The sequence below is a fragment of the Aquarana catesbeiana genome, unplaced genomic scaffold (genome assembly GCF_042186555.1).
Source record: "Aquarana catesbeiana isolate 2022-GZ unplaced genomic scaffold, ASM4218655v1 unanchor215, whole genome shotgun sequence".
Lineage (NCBI taxonomy): Eukaryota > Metazoa > Chordata > Amphibia > Anura > Ranidae > Aquarana > Aquarana catesbeiana.
Window position 1 is genome coordinate 638,625 of NW_027362641.1, and position 19,957 is coordinate 658,581.

Here is a 19,957-nt window from a genome sequence, read left to right on the forward strand (position 1 = left end):
AAAATCCGAAAAAGTGGTGCAGAGGAGGGGATTTGTGTGGTGTTACTTATAGACGTAACCCTGCTTGGCGCCCACTGCACAGTCCTGTATGCAGTGTTATCAGACACGCTGTTCACTGCCATATCCTCACTGTGTATCCTTATCTCTGATACTAGTGCCTCCTAGCCTGGAGAAGACTGCCTTATACTAACTGTTATAATCTTCACTACTTTTTCTTCCCCCATGTAATCAAAACCTTTGTTTAAATGCAATTGATCTCCATTGTCTGTACTTTCACCATTATGCTATCTGTGGAATAACCTTTTTATATCAATGTGCATGGTAATCTCTACGCATTAATTTTGATTTCAGCTGCTGTGACTCTTTTGTTACGCACTGACGGCTCCAGCCCCAAGGGGCTTGTATTGCTAACATTTCCTTGGCCCCTTTTAACCCTTCTGCCCTACGGTCCTTCTAATGGGAAGATTTCATCCATCCCAGCTTATGCGTCATATAGTCGTTTAATTTTTAGGTGGTGAGTGCCAGTCTTAATACTATCAGTGTGCAGCCTTTTTAGCCCTTTTACTTTTTTCTTGCATGGATGGGATTACTGGGTTCCTTTTTCTTTCCTGGTCCCCCGCTTTTTTCCCCTCCCCCCTTTTTTCCCCCCTCTCCCTCCTTTCCTCGTCCCCTCCCTCTCCCTCCTTTTTCCCCCTGACCTACTCCCCCCTCCCCTTCCCCCCCCTCCCCTTCCTTCCTTCCCTCCCCCTTCCTTTCCCACTTTTCTTCTCCCTCCCCCCCCTTCCCTTTTCCTGTTGCTCCCCCCCTCCCCCCTTCCTACTCTCTCTTCTCCTGTTTCACCCTTCTTTCCCTCCCCCCCCTTCCTCCTTCCCTTCCTCCTCCCTTTTCTCTCTCCTGTCTCCCCAGTACTTTACGTCTATAAGTAACACCACACAAATCCCCTCCACTGCACCACTTTTTCGGATTTTCTGACAGACATGTTACTGGCACCTACACACCCCACCTTTCTTCTGGATATCATAATTTGGTGACTTGTGCAATTCATTAATTTAATATTTATTCATCAGAGGCTGTTTGTCATCCCCTGTGTCTGCCGCGGGGGGAATCATATGGGGTCTTGCATACCCACAGAGAATCCCTGAATGGGTGAGCTTGTCCTTATTGTTTATATCTTGTATGGAATTGTTTGATGTATCACTAATAACTCTGCTGCATTAATACTTTTTTTTTTTTATGTACTTGTTGATATGTCTGTATATGTTACAACTACTCTATGTCACATTGTAGATATGGCTCTCCTGAAGAAGCGGTGATAACCGCGAAACCGGTCGAGAAACTAAGCTGTATACATATCTACCATCAAAATTGTGTGGAATCCACTGGTCCAACTCTGTGGTATTCCCCCCCTCCCCTTTTTTTATGGTTATATGTAATGTTGTTGTTTTTTCCAATCGCAATTGTATGCGGTATTGTAATTTTTTTAAATACTGTTTCTATTAAAAATGAACTTTTATAAAACCTGTTATTTCCCTCTTTACCCCTTATTTCTACTGCATACCAACACTGAGTACCGTAATAGTCCCTTTCTTTTCCCCGTTGGGGATGGAGACATTGGCTGACAGGAGCAGAAACTGCGGTCGTCACCCTTCCCCTTCCTTTTCTTGATCTGGAGTACACTGGTGTAATGGAGTATCTCAGACCCGCATCATGCCGAGTACCTCAGAAGAATCACTTCACCTCTATGGGTTCACACTGTAGCCCTTGATCCTGGCCCGATGACAGGCTGCATCTGTTCCCTTCCTCCTCCTGCGTGTCCCGGCATGGCCATAGGTCACAACAAACCCCAGAAGAGGATGAGAGGGGTTATTCCAATTAAGCTGAGTCTAGATAGTTCCAAGGTGTTTTGGTCGATCAGTGATACCTAGTACTCTATTAGGTTTAGTAAGTCTCCTTAGAAGAAACTGAGAGAAAAGCCTTCAAACAATAATAACCAGTCTGGCATTGTGTAAGGTAAGAGAGAAAATGGGGAATGTTAGAAGAAGTGGGAAGTGTCAGGAAGGGGGAAGGGATAGTCAGTCACTCTGGAGATTCCTTTATGTGAGCAGGTGACCCGGGTAAAGCAGGATCTTAACATGTGAGGCTCACAGATCCCAGACCGTTTCAAAGCGTTGGACAGTGTCCAATAGCTTAGCCACTATTTATTCTTTGGCCATAATCAAAGATATTTTCCACTTAGTTGCTAAGATCGAAACTGTTGGCTTTTTCCAGATTTTCACTAGTGTTAGTTTGGCTCCTAGACACATAAATAGAAAAAGCAATTGTATGTGTTTAGGGTGTTGTTAACCCAACGGTTCACGGTTCCGGCGCCGCATGGAGTAGCTGTCTCTCCTCACAGCTCTCGCAACCAGGACAAAAATCTGCATAAAAAACCGGCCCAGAAGCCCGCATCCACCCTCAAGCAACTCGGGCTCCAGCACCCAATACATGGACCGTTTTGTAGAACTCCACGGCCCCCATACCAACACGGCCCAGACGGCGCCGCCGGCCCAGCCGCAAATCGAGGCCCCGGCTTCGGCCTACACGGACCTGCATACAGGCGCCCAGCCGACAGACATGGAAGTAAGTGGCAGTGCAGCCCCACACACATCTCCTCAGGCCTCCCAAGCTCAACCACAGCCACAATCCGTCTCTCCTCAGGCCCCTCTCTCTCAGGCCTTTCAATTATCAGCCCCCTCTCCACAGCTCACAGGGGACCATGCCACAGAGCGCATAGCACAGGCAGTGGCAGCTCTCCTGTCCCCCATGATCTCAACATCTGTGGAAAACGCTGTAAATGCGGGGATGAAGCAAATTAAGGCCCAGTTAGGAGAGCATAACACCAGGCTACATGAGCTAGAACATCGCCTTTCAAACATGGAAGAAGAGATGTACCAAGCCCAAGCCACAGAACAAGCGCAGGACAAGACAAATCAATACATAATACAAAAACTTGATGATTTGGAAAATAGGTCCAGAAGGAGCAACCTGCGATTCGTGGGGATACCCGAATCGCTACAATCTTCTGCCTTATCAGACCTTTGCTCCCGACGCATCCCTGAGGCGCTAGGCATAACGAGCCCCTGCACGGTAGAACGCGCCCACAGAATGGGACCATACAATGAAGAGCGCAAGAATCCTCGCCCCATCATTGCTAAATATCTAAACTACTCCGGCAAAGCTCTCATCCTCCAAAAATTTAGACAAACCCGCACACTCCAAATTGATGGTGTGAGGGTTCTGATCTTCGCCGACTACTCCATCGAGGTCTCAAAAAAACGCAAAGCCTTCCAACAGATATGCACAGAACTCTTCAAGCAACAAATAAAATTCACTCTAGCATTCCCAGCCACCCTACGCCTCAAGACACCCAGTGGTGAACAGCTATCCTTCCAGGACCCACCAGAAGCGGAAGCATACGTGCGATCGTTACTCTCCAACACTCAACAGCAAACCCCCTCCAAGGGCACCCCACTCAACCGCTCCCTGGACCAACGGAGTCCACGCAAAGATTCCCCCAAACGCTTCAGATCTTCATACCCGGACCAACATCGCTTCACTCCTCGCTGAACTGAACACTGCAACCGCCATTGCGGGCTACCTAATATAACCTACGGACAGAGTATCAACTTGTCCCTTCTCAGGTTTTCTACCTTCCCTTTTACGGCATCACGTAATGTATAATGTTATATGTTTTGACTGTTCTCAGTTCTCAGAATTATTATCATTATATCAGGCAATACCTGTTTGAACACAGTTTTTTTTTCTTTTTCTATACGGTTATGCTCCCCTGGTCTCACTGTGTACGGCAACGTTCACCCTCACCCCCCCCCCCTAAAATTCCAGGTTTAAACGCATCTAGAGTTGCCTGCCACCCTTCCACGGGCCAATTGGGCCCCAAACCATAACTGTCCTGTTATGGGAGTTGACTTACACAGTGATCCCATGCGGAAAAAAGTGAAGTTCTCAGCATTATTGTTTATGTTATTCGTTATGTTGCCTCCTCTTTATGGCATACCCCCCCTCTCCCTCTTCCCCCTTCTACAGGGCCCAAAACATCTCTCCCACACATCTAAAATGCCTCTTGACCACTACAAAAATGGCATACTTCTTGCCATAGCTGGTATTTCCACTCACCATCCACAAAACGATAAATTGTCATTATCTGCCCATACCCTTCACAACCCCCCCCCAACATGAAAATAATCTCATGGAACGTAAAGGGTCTCAGATCCCCTCAAAAAAGAATGAAAATTCTTAGGCACCTTAGACGGCTCAAAACCGATATAGCCCTACTCCAGGAGACACACCTTTCAGCCCCTGACTTCCACCGCATGAAGAAACTCTGGGTAGGCACTGTACTAGGCTCCGAGGCAGCAGGACGCAAAGCTGGCGTCCTCCTACTCATACATAAAAATCTCCCCTGCTCAATCCTGCCGACAAAAACCGACAATCAGGGCCGTCTGCTCACCACACATGTAAAAGTAGGCTCTAAAGAACTTATAATCACAAATGTATATGCCCCCAACAGCCCAGGCAAGCAATTTTATTCAGATCTCTCCGGTTGGCTCCTAGAAAACATTCACCTCCCACACCTAATCGGAGGGGACTTCAATGACACCCTCCATCAGATAGATGACAGATCCTCACCAAAAAACTTAAATTCATGCGCCAACCCTCCCGCCCCCTCTCTCTTCGCAAACACCATGGATTCTATTCATCTACAGGACCTATGGCGTCTATCCCACCCAACAGACAGGGAATTCACTTTCTTCTCCAACCCACACAAAGTATTCACAAGAATAGATTATTTCTTTGGCTCTGACAACCTAATCCCTCTTCTCCAGAACACTGCAATACACGACATAACCATTTCCGACCACGCTCCCATAGAGGTAACTCTCGACAATCTAAACTTACCCCCACACCCCAACATCTGGCGGTTCCCTTCCTTCCTTCACAATAACACTGACTTCCAACAATATATGTCCGAGGCATGGACGGAATACTCTCTAAACAATGCCCCTCACATACATGACCCCAACCTATTTTGGGACGCCGGTAAAGCCTTCCTAAGAGGCCGTATCATCTCCTATACAACCTCCTTTAAACGTAACACCCTGTCCAAATACAAAGCAGCCAGCTCACGCCTACACCAGGCACAACGAACTTTATACACCGCGGACTCTCCAGCCAATCGTTTGGAATAGCAGGCAGCAAAAAGGGATTTCGATACATGGGCAAACACCCTTGAACACACCAAACAGGCTTACATAGAAGCCACCTTTCACAAATTTGGAAACAAAGCGGGCAAACTCCTATCCCGTCTATGCAAAGGCCCGTTCCGCCCTACCCACATTACATCACTTCGCGATAGCACAGGCGCCCTCCACTCCACTCCACAAACAATTAACAAAGTCATGCAACAATTTTACTCTACGCTCTACGCCCCAGACCCCATAGACACACAAAAAGCACGCGCTTTCCTAGAAAAAATAACCATGCCTAAGATTTCCACACTACAATTAGAATCCCTTAACGCTCCTATAACCCCCACTGAAATATCAACAACCATTCGCCACCTGACCCTCTCCAAGGCCCCAGGCCCAGACGGCTTCACCAGTGAATTTTACAGAACCCTACAACCCCTTCTGGAACCCACCCTCCTCCAAGTATACCAGAATATCTGGTCAGGGGGAGCTTACATACAGTCGGGAAACCAGGCTCTTATAAAATTACTATCCAAAAAGGGTAAAGACCCCCAAGAACCAGGCTCATACAGGCCCATATCACTTCTCAACCTAGATGTGAAAATCCTCTCAAAAATTATGGCCACCAGGCTGGCAGACATTATCCCTTCTTTAATTCACCCCGCTCAATCAGGCTTCGTAAAAGGTAGAACCGCCACCCTCAATATTCGAAAAGTCATGATGGCCCTAGAACATGCACTTCACCACCCAAACACCAACCACGCCATTATCACATTAGACGCAGAAAAGGCCTTTGACAACGTTAGCTTCGACTGGCTATCTATGACAATGTCTAAGATGGGATTTACTGGCCCATTCAATCATCTCATCTCTGCTATGTACAAAGCCCCAACAGCAAAATTAGTGGTAGCAGGCCTCATGTCAGAAGAATTTCGTCTCCACAAGGGCACTCGCCAAGGATGTCCCCTATCCCCGCTCCTTTTTAATATCGCCCTTGAACCCCTTTCCAGATATTTAACATCAGCAGCCCCCTTGCATGGCATAAAAATAGGCACACATGATATGCGCACATCCCTATTTGCTGACGACGTCCTCATATTCTCGGCCAACCCCCCCTCAGATATGTTAACTATTAAAAGGGTGTTCGATGAATTCCGCTTGTGCTCTGGCCTTCGCATCAATTACAGCAAAAGCGAAATTCTTCCCATTGGCACTCACTCTGTACCACAATGGACCCAACAATCTATTTTCCCGGTCGCGAAATCCCATATCACCTATTTAGGGATAAAAATAGGAAAAATTCCTTCATCATTGTACCATCTAAACTACCCTCCTTTACTATCAAAAATTTCTCAAGAATTAAATGCCTGGATGGACCTGCCCCTCTCGCTCTTGGGAAGATGCCATCTGGTAAAAATGGTCAGCTTCGCAAGACTACTATACCCATTGCAAACTATTCCGCTACTGCTACATCATAAAGATGTGACTTCGCTCAATGCCTCCTTAACAAAATTCCTTTGGCGAAACAAAAGACCACGCATTGCTCTAAAAAAACTACACCTTCCCAGGCGCGAAGGGGGCATCAGTTTACCACACATCAGAATGTACAATATAGCATGCCTGCTAAGAACCAGCATAGACTGGATAACGCAATCCTCCCGCTACTCAAATTTCTCCCTGGAATCCGACATGGCCCACCCTTACTCGTTAGTGGGCCTTCTACACTGCAGATGGAAGTCAGTCCCCCCCTCCCACCAACATAATCTATTATTAAGAGACACAGCGGTGGCTTGGAGAGAAGCAATGAAAATACTTAAGTCATCTTCTTTCATGTCATCACATCTCCCGATCCAAGGTAATCCGGCCTTCCCACAAGGACTAGATCACGAACCTTTCAGAATATGGGAACGAAAAGGCTTAACAAAATTCTCTTCCCTTTGCAACATCCAGACGGGCCGACCACTGCCATTTACCAACATTGCGGAAACCTTCGCTCTTCCTACCACTCATACCTTTCATTATAGGCAATGCATCAGCTTCCTAAAAGAGACATGCAAACAAGCAGATAAAAGATTCCAAACAAACATCATAGACCAAATGATATCAAACAACTCGTACAAGATCTCGGACATCTACGAACCCCTTCTACTTAAGTCATCCTCACCTCTTTCAGCATCATCGATAAAAAACTGGAATAAAGATTTCCCGGACTCCAACTTAGTGGAAAAAATCCTGCAAGGCCTCAACTCTGTACAAAAGCTAACACCCAATGAAATATGGAGAGAAACACAATTGAAAATAGCCCACAGAGCCTATATGCCCTTCTCATCGACAAAATCAGACATGAGCAAAGCCTTCTGCCCACTGTGCCACACCCGGAAACCTTCCCTGGCCCATCGCTTCTGGGACTGCTCCTACATTTCAATTTTTTGGGACCAAGTTCTGGCTTACATATTCGAAGTGACTCTATTAAAATTACCCAAGGACCCGCTACTCCTTATCTTTGGCTACTGGGACCCAATACTCCTACCCTGGTCAAAATACACCGTCAGCGTCACAACCCCCTCAGGGAATTTAAAAGTCAACGCCTCACACAAAGGGTGGTCCCTAACCTGTCTTCTAATCGCAAGAAGAATAATCTTGAGAAACTGGATCTCGCCATCGCACCCCAACATCACCCAAGTCAAACGAGAGCTATCACATCTACTTACCAAAGATCGCATCAACACGGACTTCAAACAGAAATCTTCCTCAGACCGCTTTCACTCTAAATGGCACACCTTTATGCTCTCATCCCTCTCCCAAGAGGAAATAGCAAATGTGAGCCAATCCACCTTCTCATACCATGACTCCTACCAGCCGATGCAAAACAAGAAAACATCCCCACAAGAGGCTACTTCCTAACCTCATACTTCACATGGACCTCCTCCCCACCCCCCCCTTTTCTCCTAGTTTGAGTTCTCCTCTCACCCATAGGTTCTCCTATTAATATCAAGTAATCTAGTATTCACAGAGAATGTCTAATCGGATCCATCCAGGCATTTAACATATTAGTCAATTATCTACTCTGTTAGGATCTATCTAGCTCTATCCATCCAATCACCCCTTATAGGCATACACTCCTGAAAACTACGGCTCCCTTTCTTTTTTTTTTAGACTTGAGTTAACACCGTAATGTCTATATTATCTGTGAATGTACAAAACTATCAAAATATCTGTATACAACAATATATGTCATACCTTTTATTGTATGTTGGAAAAAACGAAATAAAAACTTCTTGAAAAAAAAAAAAAAAACCCAACGGTTCAGAAGTATGTATGTGGGTTCCTGAGGTACCTGGAACCCCGTTACCTTTCGCAGAACATGCAGGAATGTGTTCCAGTAGCTTCTAATTTGGGGACATGTCCACCAAATATGGAGCATGGTGCCCACATGACCGCATCCTCTGTAGCAGAGGAGAGAGGTGTCTGGGTATATCTTGGATAGTCTAGCGGGGACATAGTACCATCTCATGAATACCTTGATGCTAGCTTCTATCAGTGAGATATTTAAAATACCTTTAGAAGATCTGCAGAAATCTTAAATCATTCATCGGGGTGTAGCTGGATTTCCAGGTCCTTTTCCCAGGATTGTGCGTAAGCTAGAGTTTTAGCCTTGTCTGCCAGGGAAGAATTTATGATGGAGATGCCTCCCCTCTGATCCATGTTGCCTGAGCACCATTGTTCATATAGGGTCGATTTGGGAGGGTCTTACTTGTCAGTCCATAGTGTATGAAGGAAGTGTCTAATCTGGAAAAGTCTGAATTTATCATAATCTGGCATGTCAAGTTTGCTTAGGCAATATCCTAATGATATCGGTCCATTTGAGGTAAAAAAATGTCCTATTCGCAAGAGCATTGTGGACAATTTCATGCTCCCAACATTCTGGGAACAGTTTGGAGATGGCCCCTTCCTGTTCCAACATAACTCTGCACAAGTGCACAAAGCAAGGTCCATAAAGACATGGATGAACAAGTTTGAGGTGGAGGAATAAGACTGGCCTGCACAGAGTCCTGACCTCAACTCAATAGGACACCTTTGGGATGAATTAGAGCAGAGACTGTGAGCCAGGCCTTCTCATCCAACATCAGTGCATGACCTCACAAATGCGCTTCTGGAAGAATGGTCAAACATTCCCATAGACACACTCCTAAACCTTGTGGACAGCCTTCCCAGAAGAGTTAAAGTTTTTATAGCTGCAAAGAGTGTGACAAATCATTATTGAACCCTACAGACTAAGACTGGGATGCCATTAAAGTTTATGTGCGTGTAAAGAGAGACATCTCAATACTTTTGGTAATATAGGGTATGATCATCTGGGGACTGAATGGGCAAAAGTTCAGGCATGTGTACAAATGCCATAACAGCCAATGATTGGACTGAACCATTGGCCCTTCCCTACACAGCACTGCCTTCTTTTTTTAGAACAATGTTATACTTTACGGTGATTTGCACAAAGGATTATTTGTACCTTTTTGACCCACCTCACCATAAGATCACTAGCTTTCCTAACGTTATGTAATATAGAAAATTCAGCTTTTCTTACCTGGGTGTAACCATATAGATTCAGCAGCTGGGCCATTTGGAGGGTGGTGTCAGAATTGAGATCTCCAATGAAACCAGCCAGGGCACCCCGCTCCATACAGGAATAATTTGGAGCTTCCTTTGTATGTCCAGACAATATCTGTAGAACGTCTTTTATAGCTTTATTCACATGTCCACAAGAATCATACACATGGTATCCCAGAGTTATGTTGGGCAGAATATCTGGACTGCGGTTTATCTCATCAATAGCAAATATAAAAGTCAGCAAATGTCTGTATTCTCTCCGGTAAACACTGCAGAAAATGGATAGTTTTGCATTGGTCTACAGTACTAGGAATTCAGGCAGAATTTATTTATGGCAAAATGTAGAACACATTGCAACTACAGATCTATGGTGGGGTTGGTGGCCGTGTGTATTGCTCCATAGGACCACATAGGGGACAACATTGTGAGAAAAAATTGGCAAAGCAGTGTCCCTCAGCTGCTAGGATTGACTCCTGGGGAGAAGATCATGGAAAAAGCTGCTAATAAATCCATAAGCACTTGGGCCCAGATGTAGCTATGTGATTTGTGTTATCTAACATAAACCATGGAAGTACCAGGATAAACAAGAAATGGTTGTTTATTGAGTAAAAACATTAAAAGGCCATGCAATCACATGTGTCAGATGTTGAACCAGCCTCCAAGGTAATTGTTACTTGTTGTCTGCAATGGGAAGGGTCCAAGATGTGTCTCGCCACTCGCAAGTTCCAAGGATGGTGTGTAACAGCATGTGTAAATCCTGAGACGGATGTTGGCTCAAACTTGTCTTGCATACACACGGTCACACAAAGTTGGTTGGAAATTCCGAACGTCAAGAACGCGGTGATGTACAACATGTACGATGAGCTGAGAAAAATGAAGTTCAGTAGCCAGTGCTGCTCTTCTGCTTGATTCTGAGCATGCGTGGAACTTTGTGTGTCGGAACTGTTTACACACGATCGGAATTTATGTGATCGGATTTTGTTGTCAGAAAATTTTATAGCAAGCTCTCAAACTTTGTGTGTCAGAAACTCCGATGGAAAAAGTCTGATGGAGCCCACACGGTCGGAATTTCCGACAACAAGCTCCGATCGCACATTTTCCGTCGGAAAGTCTGACCGTGTGTACAGGGCATAAGACTAAAACTAAATGGAAATTTGCTGCCAAAATTAACACTGGTGAATCGGTGCCGGGGATTGATGCACATGCATGCTATTTTGAACCCATGTAGGGTGAAGGTCACAGAGGATCATATTTAGGGAGCACCGTGTTTAAGAAAATTTACTACAAACGACATGTTTGTTTTGTTACACTCTGAAGGATTATGTATTGATGACACTTATGCAGGATTGGGTTTTTATTTTGATAAGCGCAACCAACACATTGGGGTTGATTTACCAAAGGCAAATCCACTTTGCACTACAAGTGCACTTGTAAGTGCAGTTGCTGTAGATCACTGTAGATCTGAGGGGAAGCTCTGAAATGAGAGGAAGCTCTGCAGATTTTATAATCCAATCATGTGCAAGCAAAAATGCTGTTTTTTATTTTTCCTTGCATGTGCCCCTCAGATCTACAACGACTGCACTTCCAAGTGCACTTGCAGTGCAAAGTGGATTTGCCTTTCGTAAATAAACCTCAATATTTTGGTTTTGCAGCTGTCACAGAAATATATTTTGACAATGAAGGAGACAGCTTGGGATAACACATACATGTATCTGTTATTCTTTAGTTTAACAAAAGAAACTTGGCAGGGCTGACACCATTCCTTGTTATTTCATTTAACAAACAGAACGGTATTGTCAGTCCACAACAAGAACAGATCAATGGGAATTTTTCTGTGACTGCATTGTCTTTAATCCTTTCACTGCCAGATCAGCTTTTGTGTGAAATATTAAAATGTCTGACAATTAGTTAAACCCCCCAAACATTATATATTTTCTCAAAGCAAAGACCCTGCAGAATACAATGGTGGTAGATTAAAATTGTTATGATATGAGAGGAGCTGGTTATCACATGCATATTTTCAGTAAAAAAATGTACTAAAAACAATGTTACTGCACACAAACGAGATGCATTACCCAACTTTTTGGTAAAATATAAAATATGAAGTTGTTTTGAGTAAATAGAAATCCAACATGTAAAGCCTTAAAATTGTGCATGCCGGTCAAAAGATAAATGTAATGCCGGCCATCAGAAACAGAAATACTATATAATGTTATTGTGGTGCCTTCAAATTCATGTCCAACCAAAACCTTTTTTCTTTTGGACAGCCACTGTCCAGGGCTCCATTAGAGAGATTTTCCCTCACTTCCTGTCCTGCAGATAACAGTTTTACCAGACAGGAAGAGAAGAAAAACAGACACAGACAGAAATACAAGACTGACAGGGATTCCAGCCTTCCAGTACTTTACTTAAAATTGTGTTTATTTCTGTGCTGCTATTGGAGAGATTCCCTCACTTTCTATGGTAAAATGTTATCTGCAGGACAGGAAGTGAGGGGAATCTCTCTAATGAAGCCCTGGACAGTGGCTGTCCAAAAGAAAAAAGGTTTTGGTTGGACATACATTTAAGGAACCACAATAACATTATATAGTATTTCTGTGAGGGGAATCTCTTTTATGGATCCCCAGATAGCAGTAAAAATCTGACATGGATTCTTTATTCTTCCCCACTCTATTCAAAAGTGACAAAAAAGATATGGAGTCATTAAGGGCCAAAGTCATTGAACGTTCCATTTACACTTGTGCATTTTGGTAAAAATTGACACCTTAACACATAACAATGCATGACAAAGCACCTTCTCTATGGGCAGTGCAATGCTGTGTCATTCATTGTGAATTGCCCCCCAATACATTGTACATTAGATTCCATCACACAACACACCTCTAGGCACCATAATACACATACCATGCTCTGCGGTGTGCTGCTTTATTAAAAAAAAGGTCATGTGTGTTTTTTCATCCATTGTGGTACATTGGCAGCTGTTCAATATGAATGAATGTGATCATTAACACCCGGCAATGGAACACCTAAATGTGAATGGGTCATACATGATTTTCACTAACACATTCAATGATATACTTTGATTTGATATAAATGCAGTGTAACAGACTGAATGAGTCCTGCACATTATCACACATATCTCCTAAAGACACAGCCCTGTAGATCAGATTGGAAGCTTTACACTTCATATTTCACTTACGCTGAACACATGAGATGTTTCATAAGACTTCCCTTCTGACTCCACACTGACACTACAGAATGTGCAGCGAATATCCCTCCTATAATGATGTCTCCATCCTGAGAATACTTGTACTCAAATGTATAATTCCTCATAGTCATATCACAGCGGTGAGCAGAGTTCTGGGTGTCAGATATGCAGGAGGTCACACACAAAGACAACAAGCACAATATTCTAAGTAGATATCTGAAGACAACATGGCCGAGTCTCTGATAGACTCCAATGACTTCTTCCTCTTCTCCCACCTCATTATCACTGACATGAGCCCAGGATCCTGACACTGAGTTCATGGCTCAGCTGAAGGCTGTGAGAGTGTCAGGTTTATAAAGAATAATTCAGTTATTTATTACTGATAGACTGGAATATGAATCTGCTTATAGAGTAGGAAAAAAAAGGCCAAACATAAAATACACAGAATCCATCTTTGTCAGCACTGTAGAAAGTGAAGGTTATAAAAATATCATTATGACATATTGTACATGAAACAGTAAAAATGAGAAGTTTGATGGCCAAGAATGCCATGATTATTATTATTAATATTCATAATATTATTATTATATAAATACAGGTGTAGGTATAAGGTTTGGCAGATACCATAGATTTGTGGGGAATCTGTGGGATTTGTAAGGTTTGTGAATCACAAACTTTTGGCTGAAAAGTTTGCAGGTTCACCACCAAAGTAGAGAACAACCTGTAATGCAGTACACAAGGAATGGATGAAGGAATGGTTAACTTATTGATGAAAGGGTGGGCTCACAGCAGCTACAGTATATTATGCGTGTTTTTAGGGACAGCTGACACTTTTGCGTAGTGCATGTCACATCTGTGCATGTCCCCCATGGCAGTGCATAGATCAGAACAGTAGCGTGTTTCTGCCAATCTGCTTTTAAATCTGCCTTTTGTTTTAAGTATGCCACTGGATGGTTTGAAAGACTAAGTGCAAGAACAGTGTGCACCTAAACCACCGCCCATCATTCACCAAACCCCCTATCCCAACTGATAAGATAAAAGTTGGCATACACCAGTTAGGCCTATTATCCCTGATTAAACTATCCTGCTGAGAATTTGATGATTTGAAATCAGTATAGAAACCTTTCCATGTGAGGCAAGCCAAGGTCTCTATATTGATGTCTGACTTTTTGTGACTTCTACCTTGACAATAAATCTGTGATCCAGCAGATGGTATTGTAGACCTGTTTTTTTATTTGATATCACATTGTGTAGTGGGACAAGGCACGGTCTACAAGCTCAAATTTTCTGCTGCAGAGGTCAAAGGATGTACCAATGACAAAATAAAAAAGCTCTCCCTACACAGAATTGTCAACCGTCCATAACAATTCTGACACACACTGACAGTATGGCTGCTATAAGGCCACTGATATATAAAAAAAGATCTGGGTTATGCATTCCTTTACATTATTGGCTCTTGTGATGATGACTAGGGGCAATAAGTAAGCAGCCAAAAGTCTATGTGCAAACTTTGTGAATGCCGGTGAATTGCTGCAAATTCATTGTATTGGTGAAGTCAAACTTCATCCCGAACAATTTTTCAAAATATTTTGAAACATTTCAGCATGCTTCAGTTACAGTACATGTCTAAATATTGAGAGACAATATAATTTAAATGGGTCTATAAACACAGGGGGTGGTGGTTGAAGGGTGGCCTGGACGGTAATGGGGTAGGACATACATGTGCTAAGCTGTGCTTCCAGTCTACCCTGTTCCTGAGATCCTGGGTGCCAATTTTTGTTTTTTTTACCTTTGTTTAGTATACTGTCAACCCTTCTCCACATGCCCCCCCATAAAGCCACTACTGCTACGCCTTCTCTGGACTAATATCTGAGGCAGGAGCGTAATCCCTCGAAGGGTGCTGCTGTTGCGCCCACTCCAGATCCTGCCACGGCTGACATCACTAAAGTGCTGGAGGCAATTTCCACCTGCCAGGAGACTCTGACGACTAAGATAGAGGCGGTTAAAGTGGACATATCCCTCATAAGACAGTATATGCACAAACTTCAGGATCATATCACAGAGATGGAGGCCCAAATCAGTCAAACTGAGGACACCCCCAGCAGCACACCTCGGAAGCCATGCAGCATCAGATCCAACAACTCTCCCAGAAACTAGTTGACCGGGAGAATCGAGCTTGGTGCTGCAATTTTTGCTTTATCGGTCACCCTGAGGGCTCAGACCCTGTTCCAACCCTGCTACATTTCAGGAGAATCTCCTGATCACTACCTTTGGCAGGGCGGTCTTGATCTTACTTATCCCATGGCCCCCATAAAGTTTCTCACATGGAATGTTTGTGGAATCTGTGATAAGCTTAAATGCTCCACTGTCTTTAATTACCTCAAATGACATTGTGGTCCTAGCTGAAACTTACATTACTGGACAACATCAAATTGCTATCAAGCTCCCGTGGAATGGCTGGGCTTGCCATGCCACACACACCCCTTATTCCCGGGTAGTTTCTGTTCTGATTGCCAAAATGGTCCAATTTGAGATTCTATCAGTAATATTGAATCCTCAGGGCAGTTTCATTTTTATGCATCTGGTATTGTATGAGAGCCCTTATCTAATTTTGGTCCGTTACATTCTTCCCCTTTACATTTGTGCAGTGGTTAGTGATGGTTTTCTGATTATGGCACAATTTCCAGCCATGCCAGCTATTTGGCTGGGATATTTGAATATGGTTCTCAATCCAGCACTAGATCACCAGCACTTATCCTCTGCTATCGCATCGGCCACTCGATTAAGTTGTTTGTTTGCGGATTTAGCTTTGACGGACACTTGGTGTTATAAATACCCGACCACTAAAGCGCTTTCTTTTTTTCTCAGCAATGCATTCAACCATGTCCCGTACAGATTTTATAGTAGTGTCTACTACCCTGCTACCTCTGATGGAGGAAGTAGGATTCCACCCTAGAATACTTTCAGACCCTGGACCCCTACTGAGTAACTCTCCACCTTGCTCCTCAGGTTATGCCTCATTCTTAGTGATTACACCCTTTTTGGCTGACCGCCCTGCCGGATCAAGAGGTCATTAAGCAAGAATGCCAATTTTACTTTAACTTTATAACTCTAACAGCGATACAGCCTAGGTGGGGTTGGTATGGGAGGCATTCCAATTACATGTTCGCTCTCTTTTATCTAGGTGCATAAACCGGCTGAAAGCCTCGTCCAAAATTATTCTGCAACAGGCCTCCTACCGGCTGACATCCCTACTTTTGCAGCGGATCCTTCTCCTGACAACTCCACTGCATTGAAATCACAAACTCGCCTTGTTGACCAACTGTAGGCGATTTTTCAGCAGGGTTAGCGGGCTGGTAAAATGCTGAATCACTTGGCCCACCAAGTCTGTAGGCCCCCGGTGGTTGGTACTTTGTTGGACATGCAGGGCACCCAAATTACTGGCCCATCACTGATTGCCACAGAATTTTGTTTATATTTTAAGTCATTAAACTACTCGCAAGCAACTGGTACTACTTTGGACACTCTGCCCCTGAGGCCCCCTCTCCGTAGATGAAATTGCCACTGCAACTGCCACCCTTGCCCCTGACAAAGCCCCTGGGCGAGACTGCCTTCTCCTTGACTTCTATGCTGCCTATTCAGAGGTCTTAGTCCTTGAATTTTTGTACCCGTACAAATATATCTTTTGAAGCGGCTGTCCTACCAGACTTCATGAGGGAGGCCTTGAATACTGTGATCCCTAAGGACCCCCACTAACCTGAATCATATTGCCCAATTTCTCTACTACATGTGTAGTCCTAGCAAAGGTTCTGGCCATATGCCTAAACTAAGTTATCCTATCACTTATACCAGTGTTTCTCAACTCCAGTTCTCAAGGAAGACCAACAGGTCATGTTTTCCGTATTTCCCTCAGATGAAACAGCTGTGGTAATTATTAAGGCAGTTAAACTGATCAAATTGCCTGTACAAAATAATGGAGAGCCTGAAAACATGACCTGTTGGGGTGCCTTGAGGAGTGGAGTTGAGAAACACTGACTTATACACCCTAACCAAGCTGGGTTTATGCCTGGGAAAAACACTGCCATGAAAATCCATTGCCTGTGCATGAATATCAAAGCCCATCATGATGCAGTAGGCACCCAAGTGGAGGTGACCAAGGAGTTTGATTCTGTGGAGTGGGGATCCCTCAGGGAATGTCTACAGGCTTTTGGCTTCAGTCTTAAAGTTATCATATGGGTAGAATTGTTTTATTACTCTCTGGTGGTACGTGTTTCAGTGAATGGGTGGGTCTGACTCTTGGGTAGGGATGAGCCGAACACCCCCCCGGTTCGGTTCGCCCAGAACCTGTGATCGGACCGAAAGTTTGCGCGAACTTTAGAACCCCATTAAAGTCTATGGGACTCGAACATTTGAAATCAAAAGTGCTAATTTTAAAGGCTAATATGCAAGTTATTGTCCTAAAAAGGGTTTGGGGACCCGGGTCCTGCCCCAGGGGACATGTATCAATGCAAAAAAAAGTTTTAAAAACGGACGTTTTTTCGGGAGCAGTGATTTTATTGATGCTTAAAGTGAAAAAAGTGAAATATTCCTTTAAATATCGTACCTGGGGGGTGTCTATAGTATGCCTGTAAAGTGACGCGTGTTTCCCATGCTTAGAACAGTCCCTGCACCAAATGTCATTTTTAAAGGAATAAAAGTCATTTAAAACTGCTTGTGGCTTTAATGTAATGTCAGGTCCTGGCAATATGGATGAAAATCAGTGAGACAAACGGCATGGGTACCCCCCAGTCTATTACCAGGCCCTTTGAGTCTTGTATGGATATTAAGGGAAACCTTGCACCCAAATTAAGAAAAAGGAAAGGCGTGGGGCCACCAGGTCCTATATACTCTGAACAGCAGTATACAGGCGGTGCAAACAAGACAGGGACTGTAGGTTTGTTGTTAAGTAGAATCTGTTTGTAATTTTGAACTGGTACATTTTTAAAGTGTTTAGCTTCAGCCAAAAAATCTATTTTAAGCTTTTTGGAAAACATAGGGAAGGGTTATCACCCCTGTAACATTTGTCTTGCTGTCTGTGCACCCCTTCAGAAGATTTCACCTCACTTTCTGTCCCAATAACAAATGTTTTTTGAAAATTTGGGGTTTTTAGTGAAACAAGGATTGGTGATAATAAAGCATCAGTGAAGAGGAGACACATTTTTCCCATATTAACTCTTACAGGAGAGAATTTCACTTCCTAGGGGTAGATTTCATCTCACTTCCTGTTGTCTCCTTCCATTTGCAAGTAGGAGTCGTTTGTAAGTTGGATGTTTGAAAGTAGGGGCCTGCCATATATACTCTGCAGAAATCGGGGCCTTAGGTGTTGGTGTTGCCACAACACTGTAAGCCCTCACAGTTACTCTTGGTGGGCGCTGGAACGGGCCCTGCTGTAAAATATTATATCAAGAATTGTAATTACATGCACCTGTTGAACAGGGGCAGAAAAATTGGGCCTTTAGTGGTGGTGGTGTTCCCACAACACTGTAATCCCTCACAGTTACTTTTGGTGGGTGCTGGAACGGGCCCTGCTGTGAAATATTAGATCAAGAATTGTAATTACATGCACCTGTTGAACAGGGGCAGAAAAATTAGGCCTTTGGTGGTGGTGGTGGTGTTGCCACAACACTGTAAGCCCTCACAGTTACTCTTGGTGGGCGCTGGAACGGGCCCTGCTGTGAAATATTAGTTCAAGAATTGTAATTACATGTCCCTGTTGAACAGGGGCAGAAAAATTGGGCCTTAGGCACTGGTGCCACAATACTGCAACCCCTCACAGATGCTATAGTTGGAGCGCAGGAATGATCCCTGCTGCAAAGAATTGCATAAAAAAATTGTAATTATACACCCCTGTTAAACAGGACTGAAAATTTGGGTCTTGGGCACTGGTGATGGTGCCACAACACTGCAACCCCTCACAGATACTCTAGTTCGAGCACAGGAATGAGCCCTGCTGCAAAGTATTGCATCAAAAATTGTAATTACACGCCCCTGTTAAACAGGGGCAGAAAAATTGCCACAACACTGCAACCCCTCACAGATGGTATAGTTGGAGTGCAGGAATGAGCCCTGCTGCAAAGTATTGCATCAAAAATTGTAATTATACGCCCCTGTTAAACAGGGGCTAAAAAATTGGGCCTTGGGCACTGGTGCTGGTGCCACAACACTGCAACCCCTCACAGATACTATAGTTGGAGAGCAGGAATGCGCCCTGCTGCAAAGTATTGCATCAAAAATTGTAATTACAAGCCCCTGTTGAACAGGGGCAGAAAAATTGGGCCTTAGCCACTGGTGGTGGTGCCCAGAACCAACAATGTTCTTACAAGCTATCAGCATGAAAATTGAGGAGGAAGAGGATTGTGACTCAGCATAACAGGACAGTCACTCAGCATCAGCATAGGCAGTCTTTAAGGGATCTCACATTTAAAAAAATCAATCGGTTACATCAGCATCAGGTGCTTGGTAGCTGGTAAACCAAGACTGATTAATTTTTATGAATGTCAGCCAATCGACCAATTCGGTGGACAAGCGCACCCTGTGATTGATTACAAAGCTTCCAGCAGCACTGAATATACATTCCAAAAGAACGCTGGATGCAGGACAGGCCAGTAACTCAATTGCATACTGTGCAAGCTCTGGCCAGTGATCCATCCTCAAGACCCAGTAACCCAGAGGATTTTCGGTGGGAAAGGTGTCCAAGTCTGATCTTGTCCCTAGGTAATCCTGCACCATGTGAATCAGACGCTGGTGATGGTTGCTGGAAGCGATCAGACCTTGGGGCTGCAGACTAAAAAATTGTCTGAATGCATCGGTCAGACAGCCACCTTCTCCATGGCTCCTTCTGTGACTGACCGAAGCC